This window comes from Lissotriton helveticus, chromosome 12 (genome assembly GCF_964261635.1).
Source record: "Lissotriton helveticus chromosome 12, aLisHel1.1, whole genome shotgun sequence".
In the NCBI taxonomy this organism is placed as follows: Eukaryota; Metazoa; Chordata; class Amphibia; order Caudata; family Salamandridae; genus Lissotriton; species Lissotriton helveticus.
Window position 1 is genome coordinate 656,092,855 of NC_136073.1, and position 27,058 is coordinate 656,119,912.

The window sequence follows — 27,058 nt, forward strand, 5'->3', positions numbered from 1 at the left end:
CCGCGCCGCCACCCGTTTAATCCAGATGGCGCCTATTCTGGTCTGCCCAACCCGGAAGAGGACAGGCGCTCACGAGACCATCATATCAACCACAGTCCGTTCCAGAAAGGAAGGCCGCCATTAGCTGTCGCCCGTCAACTTCTTCAAAATCGGCTCGGTAAGTAAATAAACTCCACAGCTCAGGATTCACGACGTGCTTTTCATTGGCGAACGTTAGACCAAATGCTCCAATTCTACGTCAGTTTACACATTGTGGCCCCGCCCACTCCCAGGTAGTTCCCGGAGTATGCTCAGCCGTGGGATTGGTTGTTATGTAACCCGGAAGTGGTAAAACTACAGTAACGTGATATCCGTTTCAAGATGAGCGCGGGACAACAGACTTTAAGCTGAATCCATGGATAATCCTTGTAAGTAATATATGAATTATTGTCTATTACGGGATATCTATCATACTTTGCAGTTGGATTTCTCAGTAGAGCGTGTCACCACACCCAATTAAACCGAGACTCTAGATTTGAAAGCAAGCAGAAGGGTTGTATTTTACTTTTTTTATATAGCTAAATTGCACTCACTTCAGTTCAAACCTATGGGGGAAATTCCATTCACCCGGATTATTTTTCGAAAGACCTACCTTTCCCGCTCCCAAATCTGGGGATGTACAAAGAATGCGGCATTCAGCGTTGTTTGTGTGTGGGGTGGACCAGTGTTCAAGAAGAAAGTTTCTCTCGCACCGTAGCAGTTACACACTATAAACAGCAGCCTCATACCTCACGCACGAAAAATCTGACAATACAAACGGCACTAAATACTGACATTAATAACAAACTAGCAGTTGGTAAAGACTGACACTCTTTACCAACATCGCCCCAACTCCTCAGAGTCCTCTCACCGCCAGCAGCCCTCTTACATTCCCCACACACAAGCTGTCTCATACAACTGGCAACATTATCACACACTTACAGACTTTGAGGGAGAAACTATTGACAGCACTCAACACCCATCAGTCTTTAATGGAACACTCCATTCAGAGTAGCAGTTACGCTGGTCCTAATATCAAAAATCTCTTGTATTGCTCACAAGGTAACAGTCAAGCTCCACTGACAACTGTTTAACACATTTTACACATAAACTGTTTCTCCCCCTCTTTGCCACTGCTTGTTAACAGGTTGTTTCCCATCAAAACATACCGTAAGCAATACTTTAGTTAGGAAGTTGAAGATTTCTTCAACCCATGGTTACAGATATGTGGAAACCATCGCTGACTTTCCTCTGCACCATGAAGTGGTAATAAGGTTTTATTAAGCACACATACATATTGTGCCATGTCACCTTTACTTAATATAGGCAACATGCCACCTACTCAATTAGACCTGAATTCTATTTTTTCCTTTTTGAGGTAAGTGCTTTACAATATAAACATGCCAATACATGCATGCACTAAAGTGCGCTGGCTATTTGAGTATTGTCACTCTGTAACCTGCTGTATTGTAATGTAAAATTGGCGAATAAAAAACAGCCAGATGTAGGGGACATGTAGACTATTTTCTCAGACACGCAAATTAGTCCGATCCACACAAAAGGGGTAAACGTACATGCAGTGATTTACACTTCTATTTGAAATCACTTTTACACTTTTTGGAATTCACAAAATACTAGGCTTGGAGAGCTCTGCCAGGCACAGATTTGCAGGTGTGCTTCTGAGGGAATGTCTTGTGACATTTGTATGCCTTTCCTTTTCAATGGTACATACTTGTATATAGTGTAATTAAATGGTGCTGAAATGTAGCCTGATGTGCACATCTATATTTTTTTCTTATTGAGAAAATGATTCACCATGTAGAAAATCATCTTCTTAACGTCCTTAATTACGTGTTGGGCTAATCTATTTTCACATAAGGTGAGTTGCTCCAGCTCTTTGTTTCATGGGCGTGGAAGGTTTTGCCTGGAGATTGTGAACGCCCACAGATGTACAGGTTTGTTCACATAAACTTTCATGGCTGACGTAGTCCTCTTCAGCCCACTTTCCACCCGTTGCTTGGGACCTCATGCTACACATTTTTCCACAGCACTATTCGCCCCTGCTAGTATTACTTTAGTGAACACCTTGCAGGAACAAATGTAGCTTGTTGTGTACATAAATGTAGATTTAGAGCTGTAAACCCTTTGAGGCCCTCCTGTCGCCTGTGCTTGCCTGTAGTATGCATTCCTGTATTTACATATGTTAACACTCTAAAGCAAGAATTATTCTTATTGCCAGTACTTACCTGTTTTTCTTAGAAAGAAGGCTTCTGTGCGCAGCTTATACCCAGAAACGGGTTCCAAGCTTGCTATGCCAAAGAACTCAAGTAGCATTTACCCATCTTCACAGCTAACACATGCAAGCTAGTTTAAAGACTTTAAGGAGTTCTGGAAGTAGCCACATTTAACACCTCTTATGTCTGAGTCTCTGACCAGCACAAACCAGACATCCTGGGATTATCATCCCTGCTAAATACCCCACTCCTGCACTCTTGACTTTTTTTCTTCTATTATTTATTCTTCTGTGGTGATGGCCGCTTCCCTAGAGGATAAATCTGATTGCTACGTGGACCAAAAGCAAAAATGTCTTGGCTCCCACAGCAAGAAACTGTGGGGCAGATTTACAAGAACTGACGCATTTCTGAATTTTAGCAGAGATGCGTCAGTTCAATTGCGTCACACAAAAAAAACCTTGCGCCACCATGGAAGCGTTGCATTTACAATTTTTATTTATTTTGAAAGTTTTATATAGTGCGAACAAGATCTTTGCAGATATCAGAGCGCTTTACAAAAACAGGGGGTAAGGAAACAAGGGAGTGATTAACAAACTTTTGAGCAAAGAATAGTTGTCGGTAAAACATGAATAGCAAAATAGGGTAGGTACATGGGGGAGCATAATAATCGACTAAAACCAATGATACAAATCGACAATCAGAAAAACAATAGTGCAGATAGGTGCAGAGTCTCAAATAGATCCAAAGTACAAGATCAGGTGAATTTAGTCATGAGGATAGCTTTTACTTCTTTTTAAAAAAAATGTAGTGGAGGAGATAAGTCTGGTTTCGGGAGGGAGTGAGTTTCAGATCCAGGGTGCCACTCCTGAAAAAGAGCGTTTATATGTTTTTTCCTTCCGGAATCTACGAGGTTTCAGAAGAAGATTCTTTGTGCTTCTAGTGGTTCTTGAGCCACCAGATATAGTCCGCTTCTGAGTGAGGTAGCCGGGTGAGTTGTGGTGTACAGCTCTGTGCGTCATGCAGGCGATTTTCAGATGTATTCTGGCTTCAAAAGGTAGCCAGTTGAAGGATTTTAGGTCAGGGGAAATATGTGAGTGTTTTTTTGATCCAGTGATGAGTCTTGCTGCAGCGTTCAAAGAGGCTCTCAGGGGTGCAGTTGTAGATAGAGGGAGTCCGCAAAGGGCGACGCTACTGTAGTCTAAGCGAGGAATGACTAGGGCTTGTACTGCAGTTTGGAAGTCCTTGGCTGGGAGGAAGGGTTTAAGTTTCCTCAGGGTATTGATTTGGAAATTAGCTCCCTTAGTTGCCTTGCTGATATGCTGCTGCATGTTGAGATTGGCGTCAAGTGTAATGCCTAAGGATTTCGCTGAGTCCATGATGGTAGGTTGGACATTGAGTGCAGTTAGGTGCTTAAGCCAAGTTTGAGTGGTGGAGATTTTCGCGGGAGGTGAGATCAGAAGGAACTCCGTTTTCAGAGCATTGAGTTTGAGGTGATTATCGACAAGCCATGATTGGGTGTTTCTGAGCGTTGAGTTCAGAAGTTTGATGTCTTTGGGGGATTGTAATTTGAGATATAGTTGGGTGTCGTCAGCGTACATGTGAAAGTGTACATTAGATGCTTGTAACAAGGTGGTGAGAGGTTCCATGACCAGATTGAACAATGTTGGGGATAAAGAAGATCCTTGTGGGATGCCTAATGTTACAGGCACTGGTGGGGACATCAAGTTGTTGCTCTTGAATTTCTGAGACCTGTTATGCAGAAAGGAGGTGAACCATTTGAGAACAGTCCCAGATAGACCCATTCTGGTGTTTAACAGCTCGAGTAAGTTCTCGTGTTTGACAGTGTCAAATACTGAGGAGAGATCAAGAAGGATGAGGAGGCAGGTATCGTTTTGATCTAGGATTTGGAGTGCGTCATCAATTATGTGTGTCATAGCAGTTTCAGTACTGTGCCCTGCTCGGAAGCCTGATTGATGAGGGTTGAGGAGGTCAAACTGATCAATGTGTTTTGTCAATTGGAGTTGTGCGCATTTTTCCAACAGTTTTGCAAGGGTGGGAATATTGGTAATAGGACGGTAATTGTTTAGGTCAGTAGGGTCAGCTGTTGGTTTCTTGAGTATAGGTGTAACTTGTCCAATTTTGAGTGAGTCGGGGATGAGTCCTTGTTGAAGTGAACTGTTAATAATTTTGGTCCAGAGTGGGAGGAGTAAAGGGATGAAGTCTTTTACAGCGTTGGCAGGAAGAGGGTCTGTGAGGTGATTAGAGGGTTTCAATGTGCTGAGCAGTTTGACAATTGTTTCTTATGAGTAGGTGTCAAAGGATGAATGAAAAAGATTCCAGGCCGCTTAAACAAAAGTTTGATGATTTATCCCAACCCCCCTCTAGGGCCTTAGTATTCATTTGAAACCAAGTGAAATATATAAACAATTCTGAAACATGTAAAAAACAAATCTATTAATGATATAGATATATTTGGAGTAATTAAAGCAGCCAGGCCTTGGGCATAAGCCACCATCACAAATTTTATTTAATTGTGTGAAGTTTAATTGTGAAAGCGTATCTTAAAAACTGTGATTATGAAATATTACATTAATAAGTATAATATATTCAATGTGAATTTGCAGTCTCCAACATGGCCGCTCGCATTCTAGATATCAGCCAGTCCATTATTTATGCCACAGTGCATGCTGAAATAGGAAGTGATGTAGTTCGCAGGTGATGTGACAAAGGTCTCGGCATTATTAAAGGTAGAGCTATTGGCATTGCTCATGACATTTTTATTTTTTATTTTTAATTATAAATAAATGGCATTGTCATTTACATTGCCAATAGCTTAATCGTTAAATAAATGACATTATCATTTACAATGCCAATAGCTTAATTGCTCGCAATGCATGACCTATTGCATTTACACCCACACAGAGCCACACACACAAAGCCACCCACACACACACATACAGAGCCACCCACACAGAGCCACCCACACAGTCATTCACATAGAGCCACCTACACAGAGCCACCCTCACACAGACAGAGCCACCCACATATAGAGCCACCTACAAAAAAAGCTATCCACACACAGAGCCACACACTAAAAAAGCTATCCACACACAGAGCCACACACTAAAAAAGCTATCCACACACAGAGCCACACACAAAAAAAGCATTTACAATGCAATGGTCTCGGCATTATTAAAGGTAGAGCTATTGGCATTGCTCATGACATTTTTATTTTTAATTATAAATAAATGCCATTGTCATTTACATTGCCAATACACAGCACTCTGCACCTGCACTCACTACTCTGCACTCACTACTCTGCACTCACTACTTTGCGCTCTGCACTCACTACTCTGCGCTCTGCACTCACTACTCTGCGCTCCGCACTCACTACTCTGCGCTCTGCACTCACTACTCTGCGCTCTGCACTCACTACTCTGCGCTCTGCACTCACTACTCTGCACTCGCACTCACTACTCTGCACTCGCACTCACTACTCTGCACTCGCACTCACTACTCTGCACTGCACTCACTACTCTGCACTGCACTCACTACTCTGCACTGCACTCACTATTCTGCACTGCACTCACTACTCTGCACTGCACTCACTACTCTGCACTGCACTCACTACTCTGCACTGCACTCACTACTCTGCACTGCACTCACTACTCTGCACTGCACTCACTACTCTGCACTGCACTCACTACTCTGCACTGCACTCACTACTCTGCACTCACTACTCTGCACTCACTACTCTGCACTCTGCACTCTGCACTCACTACTCTGCACTGCACTCACTACTCTGCACTCACTACTCTGCGCTGCACTCACTACTCTGCGCTGCACTCACTACTCTGCGCTGCACTCACTACTCTGCGCTGCACTCACTACTCTGCGCTGCACTCACTACTCTGCGCTGCACTCACTACTCTGCGCTGCACTCACTACTCTGCGCTGCACTCACTACTCTGCGCTGCACTCACTACTCTGCACTGCACTCACTACTCTGCACTGCACTCACTACTCTGCACTGCACTCACTACTCTGCACTGCACTCACTACTCTGCACTGCACTCACTACTCTGCACTGCACTCACTACTCTGCACTGCACTCACTACTCTGCACTCTGCACTCACTACTCTGCACTGCACTCACTACTCTGCACTGCACTCACTACTCTGCACTGCACTCACTACTCTGCACTGCACTCACTACTCTGCACTGCACTCACTACTCTGCACTGCACTCACTACTCTGCACTGCACTCACTACTCTGCACTGCACTCACTACTCTACACTGCACTCACTACTCTGCACTCACTACTCTGCACTCTGCACTCACTACTCTGCGCTCTGCACTCACTACTCTGCGCTCTGCACTCACTACTCTGCGCTCTGCACTCACTACTCTGCGCTCTGCACTCACTACTCTGCGCTCTGCACTCACTACTCTGCGCACTGCACTCACTACTCTGCGCACTGCACTCACTACTCTGCACTGCACTCACTACTCTGCACTGCACTCACTACTCTGCACTGCACTCACTACTCTGCACTGCACTCACTACTCTGCACTGCACTCACTACTCTGCACTGCACTCACTACTCTGCACTGCACTCACTACTCTGCACTCACTACTCTGCACTCACTACTCTGCACTCACTACTCTGCACTCACTACTCTGCACTCACTACTCTGCACTCACTACTCTGCACTCACTACTCTGCACTCACTACTCTGCACTCACTACTCTGCACTCACTACTCTGCGCTGCACTCACTACTCTGCGCTGCACTCACTACTCTGCGCTGCACTCACTACTCTGCACTGCACTCACTACTCTGCACTGCACTCACTACTCTGCACTGCACTCACTACTCTGCACTCACTACTCTGCACTCTGCACTCACTACTCTGCACTCTGCACTCACTACTCTGCACTCTGCACTCACTACTCTGCACTCTGCACTCACTACTCTGCACTGCACTCACTACTCTGCACTGCACTCACTACTCTGCACTGCACTCACTACTCTGCACTGCACTCACTACTCTGCACTGCACTCACTACTCTGCACTGCACTCACTACTCTGCACTGCACTCACTACTCTGCACTCACTACTCTGCACTCACTACTCTGCGCACTGCACTCACTACTCTGCACTGCACTCACTACTCTGCACTGCACTCACTACTCTGCACTGCACTCACTACTCTGCACTGCACTCACTACTCTGCACTCACTACTCTGCACTCACTACTCTGCACTCACTACTCTGCGCTGCACTCACTACTCTGCGCTGCACTCACTACTCTGCGCTGCACTCACTACTCTGCACTGCACTCACTACTCTGCACTGCACTCACTACTCTGCACTCACTACTCTGCACTCTGCACTCACTACTCTGCACTCACTACTCTGCACTCTGCACTCACTACTCTGCACTGCACTCACTACTCTGCACTGCACTCACTACTCTGCACTGCACTCACTACTCTGCACTGCACTCACTACTCTGCACTGCACTCACTACTCTGCACTGCACTCACTACTCTGCACTGCACTCACTACTCTGCACTGCACTCACTACTCTGCACTGCACTCACTACTCTGCACTCACTACTCTGCACTCACTACTCTGCACTCACTACTCTGCACTCACTACTCTGCACTCACTACTCTGCACTCACTACTCTGCACTCACTACTCTGCACTCACTACTCTGCACTCACTACTCTGCACTCACTACTCTGCACTCACTACTCTGCACTCACTACTCTGCACTCACTACTCTGCACTCACTACTCTGCACTCACTACTCTGCGCTGCACTCACTACTCTGCACTGCACTCACTACTCTGCACTGCACTCACTACTCTGCACTGCACTCACTACTCTGCACTCACTACTCTGCACTCTGCACTCACTACTCTGCACTCTGCACTCACTACTCTGCACTCTGCACTCACTACTCTGCACTCACTACTCTGCACTCACTACTCTGCACTCACTACTCTGCACTCACTACTCTGCACTGCACTCACTACTCTGCACTGCACTCACTACTCTGCACTGCACTCACTACTCTGCACTGCACTCACTACTCTGCACTGCACTCACTACTCTGCACTGCACTCACTACTCTGCACTGCACTCACTACTCTGCACTGCACTCACTACTCTGCACTGCGCTCACTACTCTGCACTCTGCACTCACTACTCTGCACTCACTACTCTGCACTCACTACTCTGCACTCTGCACTCACTACTCTGCACTGCACTCACTACTCTGCACTGCACTCACTACTCTACACTGCGCTCACTACTCTGCACTCTGCACTCACTACTCTGCACTCTGCACTCACTACTCTGCACTCTGCACTCACTACTCACCACTGCACTCACTACTCACCACTGCACTCACTACTCACCACTGCACTCACTACTCACCACTGCACTCACTACTCACCACTGCACTCACTACTCACCACTGCACTCACACTCTGCACTCACACTCTGCCAAGAAGCGACGTGGCCGCCCCCCCACGTGGGGTGCCGAGGCCATGGCAGCCTCCTCTGGCGTTGGTAGGACGATCAAGGCACCCCACAGGACAGGTATTTCACAGCCCAAGACGGGAGGTCGGCAGCTCTTTGCACACACACCTGGGAAATGGAGTTTCCTCGTTCAATAGGCAAAGATACAGGACTCCACGGGGTGAAACATGGTAAATAAGTCTGAAAGTGCTCGCTCATACACACAAGAAACAGGAGTTAAGTACCACATAATCTCCGAGGAATCGGTGCAAGAACTTACTGGATGCCGTTCAAAACCCTCTAAATGATGTCGGCTTCCATTCCCCCCTCCCTCCCTCCCCATTTTCAATAAAGCCACGGATAGGGTCAAGAAAAAACACCCTCTGAGATGGAGACGTACACAAACACCAGCCGGATAACAAATTCAATTTTATAACGCTATAGTAAAGTTCCCGCCTGCACGGCTAATTCAGTGACGGAGTTCAGAGAACTTAACACTGGGGAAATCCATTTTTGCGAAAATAATGGCACGTTAGAAACTGCCCCACAACAATAGGAAGATAAACAACACGGATGAACAAAAATGCAACATAATAATCAAGCGTATACTCATGCGCCCTCCATCCCTCCCTAAATATACATCCCTTTAAGCGCGTGGAAAAATAACGCCGGGCACATAAACAGTAACATCCTGGACATAACTGCAACCAGTTTATGGAAACAGACCCACGGCTGTGAATCTCAAGAAAAGTTCAGGTGACCCCGTTTTCTGATCTTCGTAAATATAATTAAAGTACTTTTTGTGGCATTAATAAAGACTTATTTGTATAACATTTCCACTGCGCTGCAATTACCGAGACCTAATAAAAGGGGCCGGGCGCACACAAAGTGGCAATCGAAGTGTCACGCATTTAGCAATAGAATGTCACTAAGGATTTAACTGAAAACAAACAAAATGTCACACGTAAGTAATGTGAAAAGTTAGCAGCTACGTAATCGAATCGAGTTCGCGCTGTACAAAGCTGCAAAAGAAAACAAAATAGCGATAGCGTACCATCAAATCTAATTTCCGTAAACATGGAGGTTCGGTTAGAAACAGCCGGGAGTCTGGATGCTAACATGGAGCAGCAGGAACAAGAAGCCGCACCGCTGCCGGCCGCGTTACGTGCGAAAATAGAACAGAATCGGCAGCGAGCGCTCATTCTCCGCCAGGCCCGGCTCTCCAGCCGGCCATACCCTGGTGCTTCAGAAGGTGAGAGCTCCGCCGTGAAAGCAAGGGTCTACGATTGTCAAGTAGCAGTTTCCTTGGCTGGCAGCAGTGATAAGGGAGACTTGCGTGCGCTCTAAATAGTTACAAGTCACTCCTTGTTGTTTTATGTATTGCTAGGGCTACGCACGAGCATAGTTATGAAGCAAGAAACAACAGAATAAAATAAGCATTGACAAAATCCGCAGTAACAGTTGAGTCAACTGAAGTTGCATGCTGCAAACAGTACATAACCTACCTCTGTTAGGTCTCGAGAATGCAATCATTTTGAATCTGAAATGACGTTTTACCCAATGTTTACAGCATAGTGGGTTTTGATGAATATGTTTTACTGTTATTGTTGGCGCATCCACGACTCTGGGTGCTATCTTCGCACACAGAGACTGCTAGGTGGAGGAGGCTGCGACTTCTTGGGGCGGCTGTTGTTGTGAAATGGCCTAAAGAAAAGCGCCGCCAATTTCAGAATCGGGGGCGTGTTTTTTGCGCCCTGAGTGACAGACGACGTCACAGGGCTAAAGAATGCAAAAAATCACGCCCCCGAATCCGAAAAAGACGGAGCTTCTTTGGAGGGACGGCTCTCTCCTCCAATGGCTGGCCTCCTTTTAGGAAGCCAGCCAATGGTGGAGAGACAGAGCAGGGAGGCGGGTTCTGAAGCCCCACTAGAGGCCATTAATTCTCCGGACCGGAAGCTGCTTCGCAGCTTTACGGTCCCTCGACCTAAAAAGCTATCCACACACAGAGCCACACAAAAAAAAAGCTATCCACACACGAAATACTGCCAATCGATCAGGTTGGTTTTGGCGGGAAAGTGGTCACAAAGTATATTCGCCCCAAATTTGAAGATTGTATCATTGCTAGCAATACCATCCCATCAACTTTCTGAGTTTTGAGCCTGGCCAATCAGCAATCGACCCTCTGTCACTCTAATAAAGAAATATGCAAAGGTCAGGCGAGGGTTGTGCAGGCCTGATCAGTCAGAACATTGCTGAGTGTGACTGAAGATGGGTGGCAATGGTATAGACCTCAATTGGAGGTACCCCCATCATCTTAGATACTACCGGTACTGTTCTTGTCGCCTTTTGGGTCAAGGGTCAAAAAGAAGAAGCAGGAACTAAATGTAAACACGTCTGCAATAACCTGGGCTCGCAGCAAGTAGGAGTGTATTGATGGGCTAAGGGTGGATGGGAGAGGGGTCCACGCTGTGATGTCATCAAGGTCAAAGTGCATCTCTTCATCCACCCCTGCCTTATTATTGACTCCTTGCCCACGAGCTTGAACTGCACAACAAATACCTTGTGATGGAGCGGGTATACTGCCCAGTTCAATAAAGTGTTGTGAGAAAGGGGGTGCGCCCCGGCTTAAATGTTGCACCTGATCACTCACTGACTGCAATCTCGCTCTGTTAATCTCACTATATCTTACCCTCTTACGCATCACCTGTCCTCTCTCATCTGAGGGCTGTCTAGAACAGAACACCTTCTAGTGGGGGTCCGTCTAGCACTCTAGCCGCAAAAATGGCTGTGCACACGTCATTAGGCTGAAGGTCAGGCGAGTAAAACGCAAACTGTAGCAGGTTCCAATTGGTGTCAGTGACCATTTTGAGGATATTTGGAATAGGCAAATGTTGAGAATCTTCTTTTCAGCAGAACTCCACTTAGGGACAGTGTATGACGTGTTTCAGCTTAGAAAGCATCAGTAGAGGCAAGCATTGTAAACATCTGAGGAGGGCCGTGTAAGGGGGGGAGGGAGGGTCGCTCATCCGCACAAAAAAAGGACAAAAATAGAAACTTCTACAACTGCCATGGTCGCAAGGGAGGAAACTGTGGCAAGAATAAAAACATATCAAAACAGATTTTATGTAGCGCTTCATTCGCCGTCTTGGGGACTCATAGCACTGTCTGTAAATAAACTTTTTTTATTTTCATCGAACCGTATGATTGTTACTCATTGTTTTCACTTGCTTTTGGGTTTCCAGCTCGTGGCTAGTTGCAGGTAGCAGCACACAGATTTCTGCGGAACGTCCATTAACTCCTTGAGCTATCCTACGCACTAAATTTAAAATTAAAAACTGGCAAAAGCGTGACTTTTCGTCGTAGTGTTAGTGCTTCGGGAGCTCTAACTGTCGAGGAACACAGGGACGGGTAATATGGGGGGGCTCGCAAGGAGTCAAAGCCACACGAAAAAAAAAAATACTAGAGCGACGACTCTTATGTCCTCGACATATATTAATACCGGAAAGTGATATAGATTTCGGAAAAAAACATTAAAGGTGAACAGCAAGTGGAAGATTCACGGAGACACAAAAAAAAGGGTTTGGGACACTTTCGTGTTTAGACAGGAATTAAACCACAGTATGTGCAGCAATGCCATGCTTTAAATAAAGAATAAATGTTGGCCTGTGAAAGACATATACGCATGTGTGGATAAAGTTTGAAAGCAGAACATTTGTTCAGAGACAGCATTCACAACTGCAGGCGAGTACTTATGGGCACCACCTGTTTCATAAGTCCTTTGTATTACCTAATAATATATACCGTATACGCTTTGCACACACGTGGGAACGACATGCCCAAGATCACAGGGTGTGCAAAGCGAAGCTGGGACATACAATCTGCTCGGTACATATTAAGCATCCGGTCCTTTCCTCATCTTGTGATTCACTGTGGACGAGTCTTACCTTGTCACTGAGCCCCCTGGGCTCCTCTTCCTGGGGGGGTGGGAGAGAAGACGCGACCCCCCTGCACCGACTCCCAGCGCTGCTCTCCATCCTCCGAAGGGTCGGTGGCCTCGGATGCCCTGGTCGGGAGCAGACCTACAGGCTTTGTCGTGCTCCGGCGAACCCGCAAGGGTGGGGGCCCGTCATTCCCACGCAGGCGGCTGGCGGTCTTCGGCAGAGTCCTGACCCGTGCAGGGACAGAGCAGGCAAAGGGGGCGCGTCACCACTCGAGCGGGGAGGGAGGGAGGCAGAGAGAGCTAGGATTAAACAACGGAGGGAGAGAGCAGGGGCAGGGAAACGGTCTGTTGCGTCGGGCAGAAATGGCGGCGCAAAGCTCCGAACATTTTTGGATTCGGGGGCGTGTTTTTGGGTTCTGAGTGACGGGTGACGTCACAGGGCTAAAGAACGGAAAAAACACGCCCCCGAATCCGAAAGAGACGGGGCTTTATTGGAGTGACTCCATTCTCCTCCAATGGCTGGCCTCCGTTTAGGAAGCCAGCCAATGGAGGAGAATGGAGGAGAGAGGCGGGTTCAAAGCCCCTAACTCCAAAACATTAATTCTTCGGGACTCCGCCCCTCACTGCTTCGCAGTGAGAAGCGACAGTCCCTCAACCTAAAAAGGGCTCAATGAACCTTTTTAGCCATTCCCCATCATTTAACTTTTTTTTTTTTTTTACCTCTGCCACATTCCGGGACATAATGGATAAAGACCCATGTCTCGGTGAACTTGGAACTGCATTTATTGTGTTACAAGTAGGGATATAATCCTTATTACAAGCTGCAGTCCCACCGGCATCCTCCCACTGTCAATCAATTTTGGTACAGCTTCTTAGGGGAGCGTGCTTATTCTGTGAAGGGGCAATTGAGATTGGGTCAAACCTGTAAGGTATGTTCACTTTACTATATATGGGCTCATTTCTAGGCCTATAGAAAAAACAAGTGGGATGGCAATTATATAATCGTTCTGTTGAAAATAAGGCTCAATAAATATATTTGGGAGCAATGCCTTCAGGTTCCCTACCAACTCCCTGCTACGAAAATTTACAACCACACTGTCACCCTGACACGATTTACTGGAACTACCCACCCAGTTCACTCTTATCATTATGATATTCTGTTGTAACAAATTAATACCAAAGTTGGTCTTTACGGAAAACCAGTTTACAACTTGGTTTTTCAGTCTCATACATGTATGTATTATTATCCATTAGTTTCTGTACATTTTTCAGAATAATGACGTATGGATGGGAGGGAGATGTAGTGATTCCTCAAAAATGTTCGTAGGTTACAGAGCCCTACTCATTTTGTTCACCTGGTTGGCAGTCCTGGGAGAGCTAGTAATGCTAACTTTGTTGGCCCATGGTTCGTGCACGTGTTGTGTAGTTGGGCAATCCTTTTGAGGTGGTACCAGGAATGTCGGCCTCTGATGGGTTTTGCCAGCAGCAATTGGAATACCTCGACCTTCTTTTGACCTCTCAACTAGATAAGTTGATGCCTTATTCAATGATTTTAGTGGTAGTAATTCTGTAACCAAATCTGTTAGATAGGTAACATCCTTTTGGACTAGTTTAATTTCCGACATTAAACGTTGTTCGATGTTATCTATTTTGCAGTGCAGTTTTTAAAACAGAGTTTCAAGATTTTGCATGTTTTGCACATGATTTGTAGTATTGATAGCCCCCGCGCCTTTTACCGCCCTTATGTTGTTTCCTCCCTTTTTTGTCTTGGTTTTCTTTTGTACTATTTGTTTAGCTGGAGGTGCGTTAATCAATTGAGATAATTGTTGCAATTTTTTTGGGCTGGAGAAGACCCCATATTTGAGTTATTGGATAGCACCGAAATGTCCAATGAGGTCGTTAAGATACATGGGTTGGCCCTTTCGGTACATTACTCTCATTATTTGCACATGGGCTCACATGTATCTCAACCGCAGATTCCTTTTCCCTCCCATTACTCACAGATACTGGAGGATCTAGCCCGCCTTCTAATACAGACTCTTTTAAGGCAGCGTCCAATGCAGATTTAGTGGCCGCAAGTTGTTTCTCAACTTGGATGATCTCGTTAATCATACCCACTGCATTTTTCAGATATTTGGTAATGGGTACACTTTTCGTGGGCAGCTTCCCCACGGTGGGTGGTAATTTCCTTTTGCCCTTTATCCCACAGTTATATATGATCACAGGAGGTAAAGCAAAATTTTCTATTTCCTTACCAGTAGTTAGCAGCTCCAAAAAACCAAGGGGGTAGCCCAGCCTTGTCCTGACGCAGACGGGCCCGGGCGCAGCAAGCGCGCTGCGGGAGCTTCCGAGTTAATTGATGTGCCTCTGGGCGCGGTGTTGTTGACGGTGGCGCAGAGGCTGCTGGGAGTTGGAGTCCTTACTCCACGCTCCTCTCCCGATGGTGCACGCACTCGCACTATGGCCCCCTTGATGCTGGCAGGCTGGTGAGTTCTTTTAGTGACCATTGGCTTCTCTGTGGGCCTGGCAATGAAGATTCAAGGCTTCAATCATAAAAGTGGCTAAGAGCTTCTGCTCATTACTTACCTTTACTTACCATTGGTTGGCTCCCACATCACTCTCATTTACTTGCTTCCTATTGGTCAGGTGCTCCTCCTGTCATCCGGCTTCCTCATGGGCTTTGGGGACTTCGTCCATCCAGTGGAGCATGGACAAAGTACTCCTCTTGTGGACAGTGCCCTTCCACTGGCCAGCAGGGTCCTGTGGGTACACTCTTTGATTTTATTAACTTACCAGCATACAATCTGAGTGCATACATCTGTAGTCCCTCTCCTTCACTCTGCTGTCCATTGGGTTAAAGGTATAACCTCTTGCTAGCCTTTTTCACCAAACCTTTTCCTCACCCCCTCCCCATGGTTTCACCCAAAGCCCCTAATACAATGTCTTTCCCAACCTACTGGCTTTGGCAATTCTTTTAATGCTCCTCCCACCTCACTGCATAGCCTTGAGTGTCCGGAGCATGGTGTGCTGCAAGCATGTGAAATTTATTTTGTATTTATTCTATTTTATATAGCATGTACATAACTAGAGGTGTCAGGCGCTTTATATCAGACCAAGGACTGTTAAATGAGAAGGTTTAGAGTAACAAGGTAGTAAGGGACAAAACACAAAACGTATGACTATTACGGTTACTCGGGTGAGAGTTGCATATTTACCAGATTAAATATTACAGCTAACATGTTTAGCAGTTTACACAGAGAAATAATAAATATTTACAGAGATAAATACAAGTTGTTATATGGCATAGTTTACAAACTTATATATATGAAGCCTTATGTTCCGTTAGGTTAAAGAGTAATGGTTCATTCAAGTGTTCCGGAACAGCCAGAGCCATGCCATTAAGGCACTGGTGTATGCCTGGCAGGGAGCTTGGAGAGGAGTGTAGTTGTGAAACATGCCTTTGGAAGAGAAGAGTTTTGAGGTCCGATTTGAAGAACCAGAAAGAGGTGCAGGTTAGGGGGTAGAGAGTTCCAACTTCTAGTCTCATTCCCTGAGAATTAATGCACCATAAGTCTCTCTCTTTTGAAGATTGTGGGTTCAAGCAGCAGATTCTCAGCATTTTGTGAGGATCTAGAGCCACCTAATAATTTGAGTTTGTTTGCTAGGTAGCGAGGGGTAGAGGTATGAATGGCTTCTTAGGTGATGCTAGCAGTCTTGTATATTGTCCTGGCTTCAATAGAAGAGTTGTCAACAAAGGAGTGATAGTCCTTTCTTTTAGCCCCATAGACAAAGCGCGCAGCTCAGTGAAGGATGGTTTTTAAAGGGTATAAGTGGGTCATAGGGAGGCCTGCAAGAATATAATTTGTTATCCAGTCTGGAGAATACCAAAGATTGGAGAAGTTTTCAGATCTTGTTCAACAATGTAGCGTTGAGTACCCTAGAGCAGTTATAGTTGGAAATATGCACCCTTGGCCAAGGCGTTGATTTGTGATTTGAGTTTTGTCCAGGATGACACCCAGGGATTCAGTACTTTCAACTATGGTGGGTTTCCTGTTGAGGATGGTTGGATTATTCATCCAAGATTGGAGGTGGAGAGTTTGAGTTAGAGATGAGAAGGAATTCAGTTTTAGGCGGGATTACGTTTTTTAGGTGATGAGATGACATCCATCCTTGGATGGAGTTACGGGTGATGGCAAGAAACGCAATGTCATGTGCGTAGGACACCTTGAGGTAGAGTTGGGTGTCATTGGCATATAGCTGGTAAAGGATCCCAGATCCTTTTAATAGGGCTCAGAGTGGTTGAATGTAGAGAATTAATAGTCTGAGCAAGGATAGATCCTTGAGGGACACCTTGATCTACAGCCCTTGGAGTTGAGGGACCGTTCTCCATTGTAACCATCTTACATCTCCCCACAAGGCAAGATTCAAACCAATTGAGAAGTGCAAACAGTCCAGTGATTTCCACCAGAAGTGTACAGTGCTCGATGTGAACCGAAACTAGTAGTGTAGTCGAGCCGCCTTCGGCCTAACACAGAGAAGTGTAAGTTATGTGCACTGAAATGTATTTCTGAAGATAGCTGTAATGCCTGCTCCAACTCTACCTAGCCTATTATTATTAATAATGGAATTATATGGGGGGAACAGAAGATTCAAAATTGTGTAAGAAATGTCATTGAGCCAGGTCTCGATGAGTATTAGTAGCTCAAGGTTGTGGTGAGCAATTTCTAACTTGTGTTTAGTTGCTGATCTGCAGTTGTGAAGCATACAACATAGCTCTGAGGTGATTGTTTTGATGTAAGGGGTGTCAGGGCTTTTGGTGTTAGGAATTACATTTCTGTAAGTGAAAGCCTGATTTGTGGGTGTCTGGAGTTTTGGACGAGTCAACGAGATTGCAGGATTAGTGTGCTGTTCTGTGTTGTCTGAAGAGGGGATGGGTATGGTGTGTTGTTTATTGTTTTCTGTAGAGGAAATGGTGTAGGATGTTGTAACTACCTAGTAACGTAGTGATATATATTTGCCAGAGGTTGTTCACAGCTCTTTTGGGGCGTGGGAGAAGAGTACTCCTTGGGATTAAATGCTTGTGGTACTGTATTCTTGTCAAGAGGAGTATGGAGTCTGATGTAGTGGACATTTTTTAGTTTAAATGGGAGATGGTGACTTAAAGCTGGAAGATAGTGGAGTAGAGGTGGTGAAGTTTGTTCTCATGGTTATGTATAGTTATTTGGGTAAAGTTATAAAATTCAGTAGGAGTGTCTGGTTCAGAGGATAGAACCTCTTGAAAGGTCGAGTGGGAAGGGGAGAGTGGTAGGGTGATGAGGGAAGGTATATAGGATGGAGGGGTCAGTTGGTGATGATTAGAGATGTGAGGGAGCTGCTGTGGTGTATATGAAAAACTCAGGGCATTCATTTTGAGAGGCTTATGTATAGTGTGGTCATACGGGTGAGGAAAGGTGGTTGTTGTAGTATGTGTAGGAAGCTGGCTTTTTATATGATATACCACGAAGTGGTTAGTTTGTGCAAAGAGTCCTGTGATTTCCACCAGAAGTGTACAGTGCTCGATGTAAACCCAAACTAGTAGTGTGGTTGAGCCGCCTTAGGCCTAACACAGAGGAGTGTAAGACATTTGTTGTTCACACAGTGATAAATAATTGACACATGACTCAACAAGCATTTACAATGCAATGGTCTCGGCTGCATTAAAGGTAGAGCTATTGGCATTGCTCATGATTTCTTTTTTAAAATAATAAATAAATGGCATTGTCATTTACATTGCCAATAGCTTCATCGCTTGCATATGCGAGACCTATTGCATTAGCACGCACACACAGAGTAAGTAGTAGAGTGAGAAGTTGATAGTGAGGAGGAGAGAGTTATTAGTAAAGAGTATTAGAGAGCTCATCAGCGCTGTGTGAATAATAACAGCTGTGAGCCCGTGCCTGAGGTGCATCATCAGAGCTGTGTGAATAATAACAGCTGTGAGCCCGTGCCTGAGGTGCATCTGAGCCCGTGCCTGAGGTGCATCATCAGAACTGTGTGAATAATAACAGCTGTGAGCCCCTGCCCCCCCCCACCCCAACATTTTATGACCTCTCTGCATGCATAAGACTCTCTGTGCGCTAAGTATGTATCCACGTGTCCTGCGAAATAGATAACGTAAATTTGGCTAGCTTAAAGTGCAGGGTCAGGGAAATAACATGCCCTCCACTCTGATGGAAGCTGAGTTGAATGCCATTGCGAGGTAGCTATGGTACTGTGCTCGGAGAAGAATGAGGGCACTCGGAGTGAAGGGGAAATATTGTTTACAGGGTTGTGGGCTGGGGGTAAGGGAGCTTGGGCAAGCAGGAAGAATGGGTTCTGTACTGTGTGCGTGTGTGAGTGTATGGCGGGGTGTTGTAGTATCAGGTGTGTACCGAAATGGGTAGACTTTCTTGTGTGCAGCTAGTACTGATGATGAGGCGAAGGTGTATTCTGATGTAAGGTAAGGTGGGTGAGCCAACAAATTATCGGGGGGGGGGTCGAGCCACAGGACTGGCTTGGCTCTAAGAGACCTTACACAAGCCGAGACCGGTAGATGTTTGCGATGAAAACAATGCAACAAAACGCGTAAAATCTGCAGTCTCTTTAAAGTGAAAAAAGCCACAGTTCTTTAACATACGGCAGCTTTGACATTAAAAAGTCTGGTTACAAATTCATCAAGAGGGAATGAAAACACTCTAGACGATGCAAGGGTGTTGTTCAGAAACGGATTCAAAGTCTCACTCAATGATTACGTAACATCCTAATACAAGTGGGTGCGATCTTCAGAACCATCCTTGAAATCTGACAACCCTAGGAGTAGCCACAAATAAGTTCTGTGTATTTATTTACTCTTACAAAGCGCACTCGGCCATGGCACTCAACGCACTGTAATGTCTGCCCAGGTCCTGAGATCACGTTCCTTGGCATGCCTACTGGTCTGATCCATAAAGAATTGGTAGACCTGTGTAAAATTGTGGTTATGTCAGTACAATCTTGTGCAATTGCCAAATGAAATGTTAAGCGAAATGTGCAAAATTTTCAGCATTTCATATAATGCAAAAAGTGATTCTGACCCACGGGTCAAATGCAAATGTGGTGCAGGGGTGGTGCGGGCCTTTATCTGTATACCTTGTCTGGTCTGGGTATGTGTGTTATCGGCATGCGCGCCTGTATGAGCATTAGTGTGCTTGCCTCTGTGTGCCTTTTGTGTAGATTCATGTGTGTATATCTTTTGTAGTTTGGTGTCTATACATATGTGCGTGGTCTGGAGTTTATGGACGCTGTGAGTTTGTCTTGATGCATGTGGTTCGGCGTGTGTGAGTTTTGCAGTCCAGTGAGTGTGGTGTATGTAAGGACTAGTGTATAGTTGTTGTGCTTTGGAGAGTTTGATATGTGTTGTGGTTCAGCGTGTGGGAGGTTGTGTGCGATTTAGCGTGTGACTGCGCGGCCGGTGCACTGGTGCTGTTTGGTGTGTGTGTATTGTTCAGAGTGTGGGAGAGTTAGTTGGAGGCAGGGCCGGGTCACTTAGGTGGCATGAAAATAAATAATAACAAGAGGGGGGGGGGGGCCTTACTCACCGGGCTCTCTTTAGCGCTGCTCTTCGGCGAGGGCGGCGCCCTCCTTTTCACCCGGTCCTGCTCCTGGGGGCCGGTTGCTGGTAGTGGTGGCGGGCGGGGCTCTCTTCCTAGAGCCCCGCAGGGGAGCCAGCACGGTTCTTCTGTCCGGACACCGGAAAACGACCAGGCCCCGCCCACGTCTTCACGGAGTCTGCCTGGCTTCCTGTCTCGTGGGCCGGGCCGCCAATGGCAGCGCGGCCCTGAGCAGGGAGGCGGGCACAGCGTCTCCTCCACGATCCCCGGGGCCGGCGGTGAATTATTTTCCTAAGTACACCTTACCATGACATCAATATATAGGGCTAGAGAGGGTACAATATCCTTGTTAATGTAGAGGGCCAGTGAAGGCTAATTAACACAGATCGTGAGCAATAGTAAGCAACGGATGCCCTGGCTTCTGAAATTTTTCGGATTTGGGGGCGTGTTTTGCTGTCCTGAGTGACGGGCGACGTCACTGTCTGAAGAACAGCAAAACTTACGCCCCCAAATCCGAAAAAGACGGAGCCTATTCGGAGGGATGGCTCTCTCCTCCAATGGCTGGCCTCCGTTTAGGAAGCCAGCCAATGGAAGAGAGGCAAAAACTGAGGCGGGACTAATAGTCCCACTAAGAAACATTAATTCGGGGGCGTGGCTAGCAGCCAACGATGGCGGCCGCAGCTTAGGGAGGCTCCCACAGTGAGGCGGCATCCCACATAAATACGCCGATAATATCCGCTAAATTTATTATTCTGTTGGGGCGGACCGGGTCCGGTAACCGTGCGGCACAGAACGAAGCAGTTCTGAGGCAGCGGCAGCCTGGCGATCGACGTACAGGACAGGCGAGAGGAGAGGCCTACTGTCCTCCTCGACGCAACGGAGTGGCAGGCAATCTGAATCCGGGCGGAAGTGGTGCATTGGCGGGTGTCGTTGACCGGAAGTGTCGGACCTCCGACCAACTCTCCGACATCTAACCGAGGGGCTCCCACAATATTTAAGCGGACTGGCGGATGGTTCACATAACGGGCACTGCCACGAGAAGCGTGTGCACGAAACCACCGCGGAGGACACCGCAGCTCGAGGGGCGGGACCGCCATCTTGAGCGGCGGACTTGACCCGACAGCAGTAACTCCGCGAAGCAAGAGCGGGTCCCCTGTGCAGGTACGCCAGAGGTGCTGGGACCGGGAGGAACTCATCGGGGGTGAAAGGGGTGAACAACGAGCTCTGCAGGCCTCCGGGGAATAATACTGCGGGACACGGTGAATACCGGGCCGACGAACCGCGAGTGACTGGACCCCCCCTTCCTATGACTGGAACTGGGACAGCACACGGCAGCTTGAGCATTTACCTCATGGTGCTGAAAGAGAACGCTCCGGCCCTGTAACACACCGGCACACCGGGTAGCACCGGAGGGCACCGTGGGCTCTCATTAAGGCCGGCCATTAACCTGTGTCTCCTCATTGAGTAAGAAGGATTGCTACGCTGTGACACTGCTCGGGGGCAGTGGAAAGGGGTGTATGGTGTTCAACACTTGAGAGAGGGCGGAAGTGACACCCCGATCGCCAAAGACTTGCGCAGGATCCTGCCAGAACCTGCACCGCCAATAGCGGAGGGACCGGAGAACGGGTGCACACGAGGGGGGACCTCTATCACACATCACGAAGTGATTGCCGCGACTACGACACAGATACCAACAAGGAGTCACGAGTGGAATCCCTTTCCGGATCAGGTGGCACGCCCCTATTGGTGAATAGCGCAGTCGCTGGTTGTACAGCATGGCGAACAGAGGCCCCAGGCACAACTCCACACAGGGTAAACTCGACAAATTCGCCTATGATAGACAGACTCCCCCTCAAGAACAACGCAAACCCGCGCGGAAAATGGCGGACGCCGAAGGGTCAAAGAAGGCTACACTGGACGATGTGCTGGCAGCATTGGCGCAGGTACAGGAAACAGTGGGGGCGACAGCGACTGAAGTCACCTTAATACGTGCGGACCTCCAGAAGATGAACGAGAGAGTAAAACAAGTCGAAGTAGTAACCAAATCCTTAGTCGAGGATGTTTCGGACCTGCAAATTGCAAGCGGACAACAAGATACTCAGAGAAAAGTTGGACGATCAAGAAGGGCGCTCACGGAGGAACAACGTCCGCATCTTAGGTGTGCCGGAATCTGAAACTACTGGAGCGATGGACCTGTATATGGAGGATATGATCAAAAATCAGCTCCAGCCCAAAGGCCTTTCACATTTCTTCTCAGTGGAGAGGGCTCACAGGGGGGAAGCCGAAGACTGGAGGCCCACCGAGGCCGATACTAGCAAGACTCTTCAACTTCAGGGATCGGGACGCCATTCTACAGGCGGCCAGAGTGGCCCCAGCCATCCAGATTCAGAATTCCAGAGTGTCCTTTTTCCCAGACTACACGGCGGAGGTCTCACGGAGAAGGAGAACGTTCCTTGAAGTAAAAAAAACATTAAGAGAAAAAGAACTGCCTTACTCAATGCTCTTCCCAGCCCGGCTCCGAGTAGTGGCTGACAAAAAGGTCTGGTTCTTCGATTCCCCAGATGCGGCCAGAGACTGGCTTGAGGGTTGGCACACTACGGACCAGCCGCAGAGAACTAATAGACCGAATCACGGACGCCGAGATGACAGCCGGACGGGGTCGCAAACATCAGGCAGAGGGGGAGCGGGAAGGTCTCCGACCCAGGAACTCACGGAGGCTGATGGAGAAGAATGACCCGGAATAGAAAGGACAACTATGGTCGCTGTCTCTTGTTCATAGACTTAGAGTATTACAGTTACGGATGGACGCTGGCCTGGTTAGCCCCAGATGTGAGCAGGGATGCCGCCTGCTCGGGGAGACGTTCTCCCCCCTACACGCAAGTACTCTGGTTTTGGGATGGGCTAAGCACTCTGCTCAGTTGGGGAGGCGGGCAGTTGGAAGTCCGTTAAGCAGGGGGGCAGGGAGGGGGGAAGAGGGGGGAATTGTTTGGACGTTGTATGGAATACACATGTAAGGTCGAGGAATAATGTTATGCATTCGGGCGTTTTGACGAAAGTTTCTTATACACAAGGAAGGTCTAGCTCTTCTATTAGAAATCCACGCAGTCTACTGAACAGATGTAGAGAAACCACTCATGATACGACTCATGTTAGACACATAGGTAATCTCATAAACGCAAATGGCAGACGACCCAACACTCAACTCGGAAGGGGTTGACCCGACATCGCGGGGCCTGTCCCTACGAATACTGACATGGAATGTGCGAGGGCTGGGAGATAGGGTAAAACGGGGACTGGTGATGACCGCACTGAAGAGGCAGAAACCCACTATAGCAATGCTACAAGAGACACATTTAACGGGGGGGGCAACCAAGGCAATGGATAGGAGAGGGTACAGAATGATAATTCATTCTGAATTTACCTCGGGGTCTAGGGGGACTGGCATTCTCATTCAGAAATCCTCAAAGTTCATTCCACTGCAAACCAAGACGGATGATCAGGGATGCATCGCTGCCTTACAAGGACAGTGGGAGGGTAGACTCCTCAATTTGGTTTCAGTATACATTCCCCCAGCACTCCACTCGGTGCAGCTCCCGAAACTTGCTGACTTCTTACTGACTCTCCCCGAGGGGGATGTTGTTCTTGGGGGAGACTTCAATGCCATCGTGGATACTCAACTGGATAGGTTCCCGACGATAACTCCCGCAGGGGGACCCTCCCGCTTCCATCGTTTTTTGACAGCTATGGGTCTAATTGACATATGGAGGCACACTCACCCCCAGGCTAAGCAATACACCTTCCACTCCGCAGTGCACGGCAGCATGTCGAGAATTGACCACTTCCTGGCCTTAGGCAATGGCATCCAACACATGGACACCATAGAAATTCATCCTAGGGGAATCTCGGACCACTCCCCGATCACACTGACGATTTCCACGCAGGAGAAGGCACGGAAACGAATATACCCCATACATGCTACATACCTTAAGATCCCCCAAGTTCGCAAGGCACTCACACAGGTGACGACTCAGTATTTCACTGAGAATGTAGACTCGGTACGCTCCTCAGAGGTTGTATGGTAGGCATATAAGACCGTGTTAAGGGGTCACGCCATAAACTCGATCACAGGCTACAAAAGGGGACAAGCTCAGGAACTAACCAAACTGGAATTAACTTTGCAGGAATTATCAACAGCACATGAAATGCACCCCACTCCGGCCACGTCACACACGCTTACCCTTCAACAGCAACTCTACACGGATCATTTACGGAATCGAGTTAAAGGTCATATAGCCGACACGCAGAATAGGATTTATGAAGTAGGAGATAGGGCGGGTAGGATGCTGGCATGGCTTGACAAGAGGGGAGGCAGTTCTAGAGGAGTCCAACAAGTGAGGGACAGTCTGGGAGTGATGCACACAACCCCAGAACAAATAGTCAAATCGTTCGCATTCCACTTCGAAGGGGTATATACCCCTGAGCGAGTGGTAACACCCGAAATGGCTAGAGCGGCGTTAGAGCAGATTGAGGTCCAGACGCTTCCTCCGGAGGTTGCCACAGACTTAGATGCGGAACTAACTACAGAAGAGATCCAATTAGCTATTAATGCTTTGAACCCGGGCAAGGCGCTTGGACCGAATGGCATACCTATAGAATGGTATCAATCAACGCCGGAGAGACTGAGTAAACATCTACTGGCAATGTACGATGAGTGCTTCTAGAAGGGGATACTTCCGCCAGATCAGAGACTGGCCACCATAGTAGCCATCCCCAAACCGGGGAAGCCACCAGAGTAATGCTCCTCATACCGCCCCATCTCGCTCCTTAATGCAGAAGTCAAAATCCTCGCCAAACTATTGGCGACCAGGATCCTGCCTCATCTGCCCAACCTCATACATCCGGACCAATCTAGATTTATGCCCCATAGAAATACGGCACTAAATCTGCGCAGGCTACATGGGGTGCTAGCTAAGGCGGACTCTATCTCCATTCCAGCAGTAATATTAGCTCTGGACGCCAAGATGGCCTTTGACCTAGTAGAGTGGAACTACTTGTTTGAGGTTCTGTCTCGTCTGGGATTCGGCCCAAAATTCATTGCATGGATTAAATTACTGTACGCTGACCCGGTTGCGCAGGTGGTGGCAAATGGTCATGTCTCGCGAACGTTCCCTCTGGGGAGGGGCACTCGTCAGGGATGCCCCCTCTCGCCGTTGTTATTTGCAATTTCATTGGAACCACTGGCCACTTTAATAAGGACCTCACCGCTACTGACAGGAATACGCTGGACGGAGGGCTGGGAAGATCGGCTTTCCCTCTATGCGGACGACATGCTGGTATATCTAACGGACCCAGAACATGGGGTGCCGGCACTCTTGCATCTCTGTGACAGCCATGGTACAGTGTCAGGGTACACGTTGAACTGGAGCAAATCTTAAATGTATGTTCTGAAGGGTCCGATTCCAGCGCTGAGTACAGATTGCCCTCTAAGGGCAGCTGGTTCTTCTTTTAAATACTTAGGTATCCATGTTACAAGGGACGCAACAGAATTTATGGATAGAAATCTGGGACCTCCCATGGCGAGACTTAAACAGGATGTTAAGTTTTGGGCGGGGCTGCCTTTAACACTGCTAGGGAAGGCTGCACTATATAAAATGATGTCCTTGCCCCGATTTCTGTATATACTCAAACACTCCATACCCGGTGGCCCCGAGATTCTTTCAGACAGTGGCGGCATTGGTATCCACTCTTCTGTGGGGGCACCTCCCGGCACGCATTGCGCAAACCAAACTACACAGGGGTTGGTACGATGGCGGAATCGCGTTGCCTAATCTGAAATTGTACTACTGGGCGGCACAACTGAAACCTATAAACCATTGGATACACACTCCGCAAAATGAACCAGCATTTCGAGCAGATAGGGCACAACTAGGCACGACTAGGCTACTTGCTCCGTTATATGACCAGGGCGAACTGCGTAAACTGGTGGGGCCCACCAGACTAACCGTGACGCTGTGGCATACGGCGACAGCGACATTAGGATGGAAGGGGAGAATAACCAAACTTACACCACTGTGGGACTCTCGAGCCTTGGGTAACATGAGAAACAGTAGAGGCTTCTCACAGTGGGATACTATAGGGATATCCACAGTGGGAGATCTCTGGGACAGGGGAGGAGTGCTGCCCTTTGACAGACTGAGAGAGCTATATGACCTGGGAGAGAGGGAATTATACAGATACATTCAGATAAAACATGCGTTGCTCGCTACCATACCCCCAGACACTGAAGTGCCGGAATCATCCCCGCTTGAAGACCGCCTTCTCACCGAGTTTATGATTGAGCGTGCGACATCACTAACATACTGTAAACTACTTAACTAACAACTTACCAGACCCAATGACCCTAGTGAAGGAGAGATGGGAGGGTGACACCAGTGAGATGGATGAACATGATTGGAATGAGGCAATGGCGTCGCCTAAGGAAGTAGGCATTTCCGCACGATTGAGACTTGTTCAACTGAAAGTCCTACATTGGGTATATTACACTAGAACTATGTTACACCGCATTCACAGAGCACAACACCCTTACTGCCTTCGTGGGTGCGGGGAGGAGGGCACGTTTTTTCACACTATATGGGACTGCCCCCGTATCCAGGAGTTCTGGAGACAAATAATGCGAACAATATCACAGACACTGGAGATTTCGCTACTGCCTGAACCACG

General features: G+C 47.5%; 1 protein-coding gene across 1 annotated transcript in view; it reads left to right on the forward strand.

Annotated features, from left to right (window-relative positions):
- Nucleotides 1-311: 311 nt before the first annotated feature.
- RFWD3 (ring finger and WD repeat domain 3) overlaps nt 312-27,058 on the forward strand; it is a 243,098-nt gene continuing 216,351 nt past the window's right edge. The window contains exon 1 of the mRNA XM_078671496.1: nt 312-407. The gene's annotated coding sequence lies outside the window, so the exon portion shown is untranslated. The remainder of the gene's footprint in view (nt 408-27,058) is intronic.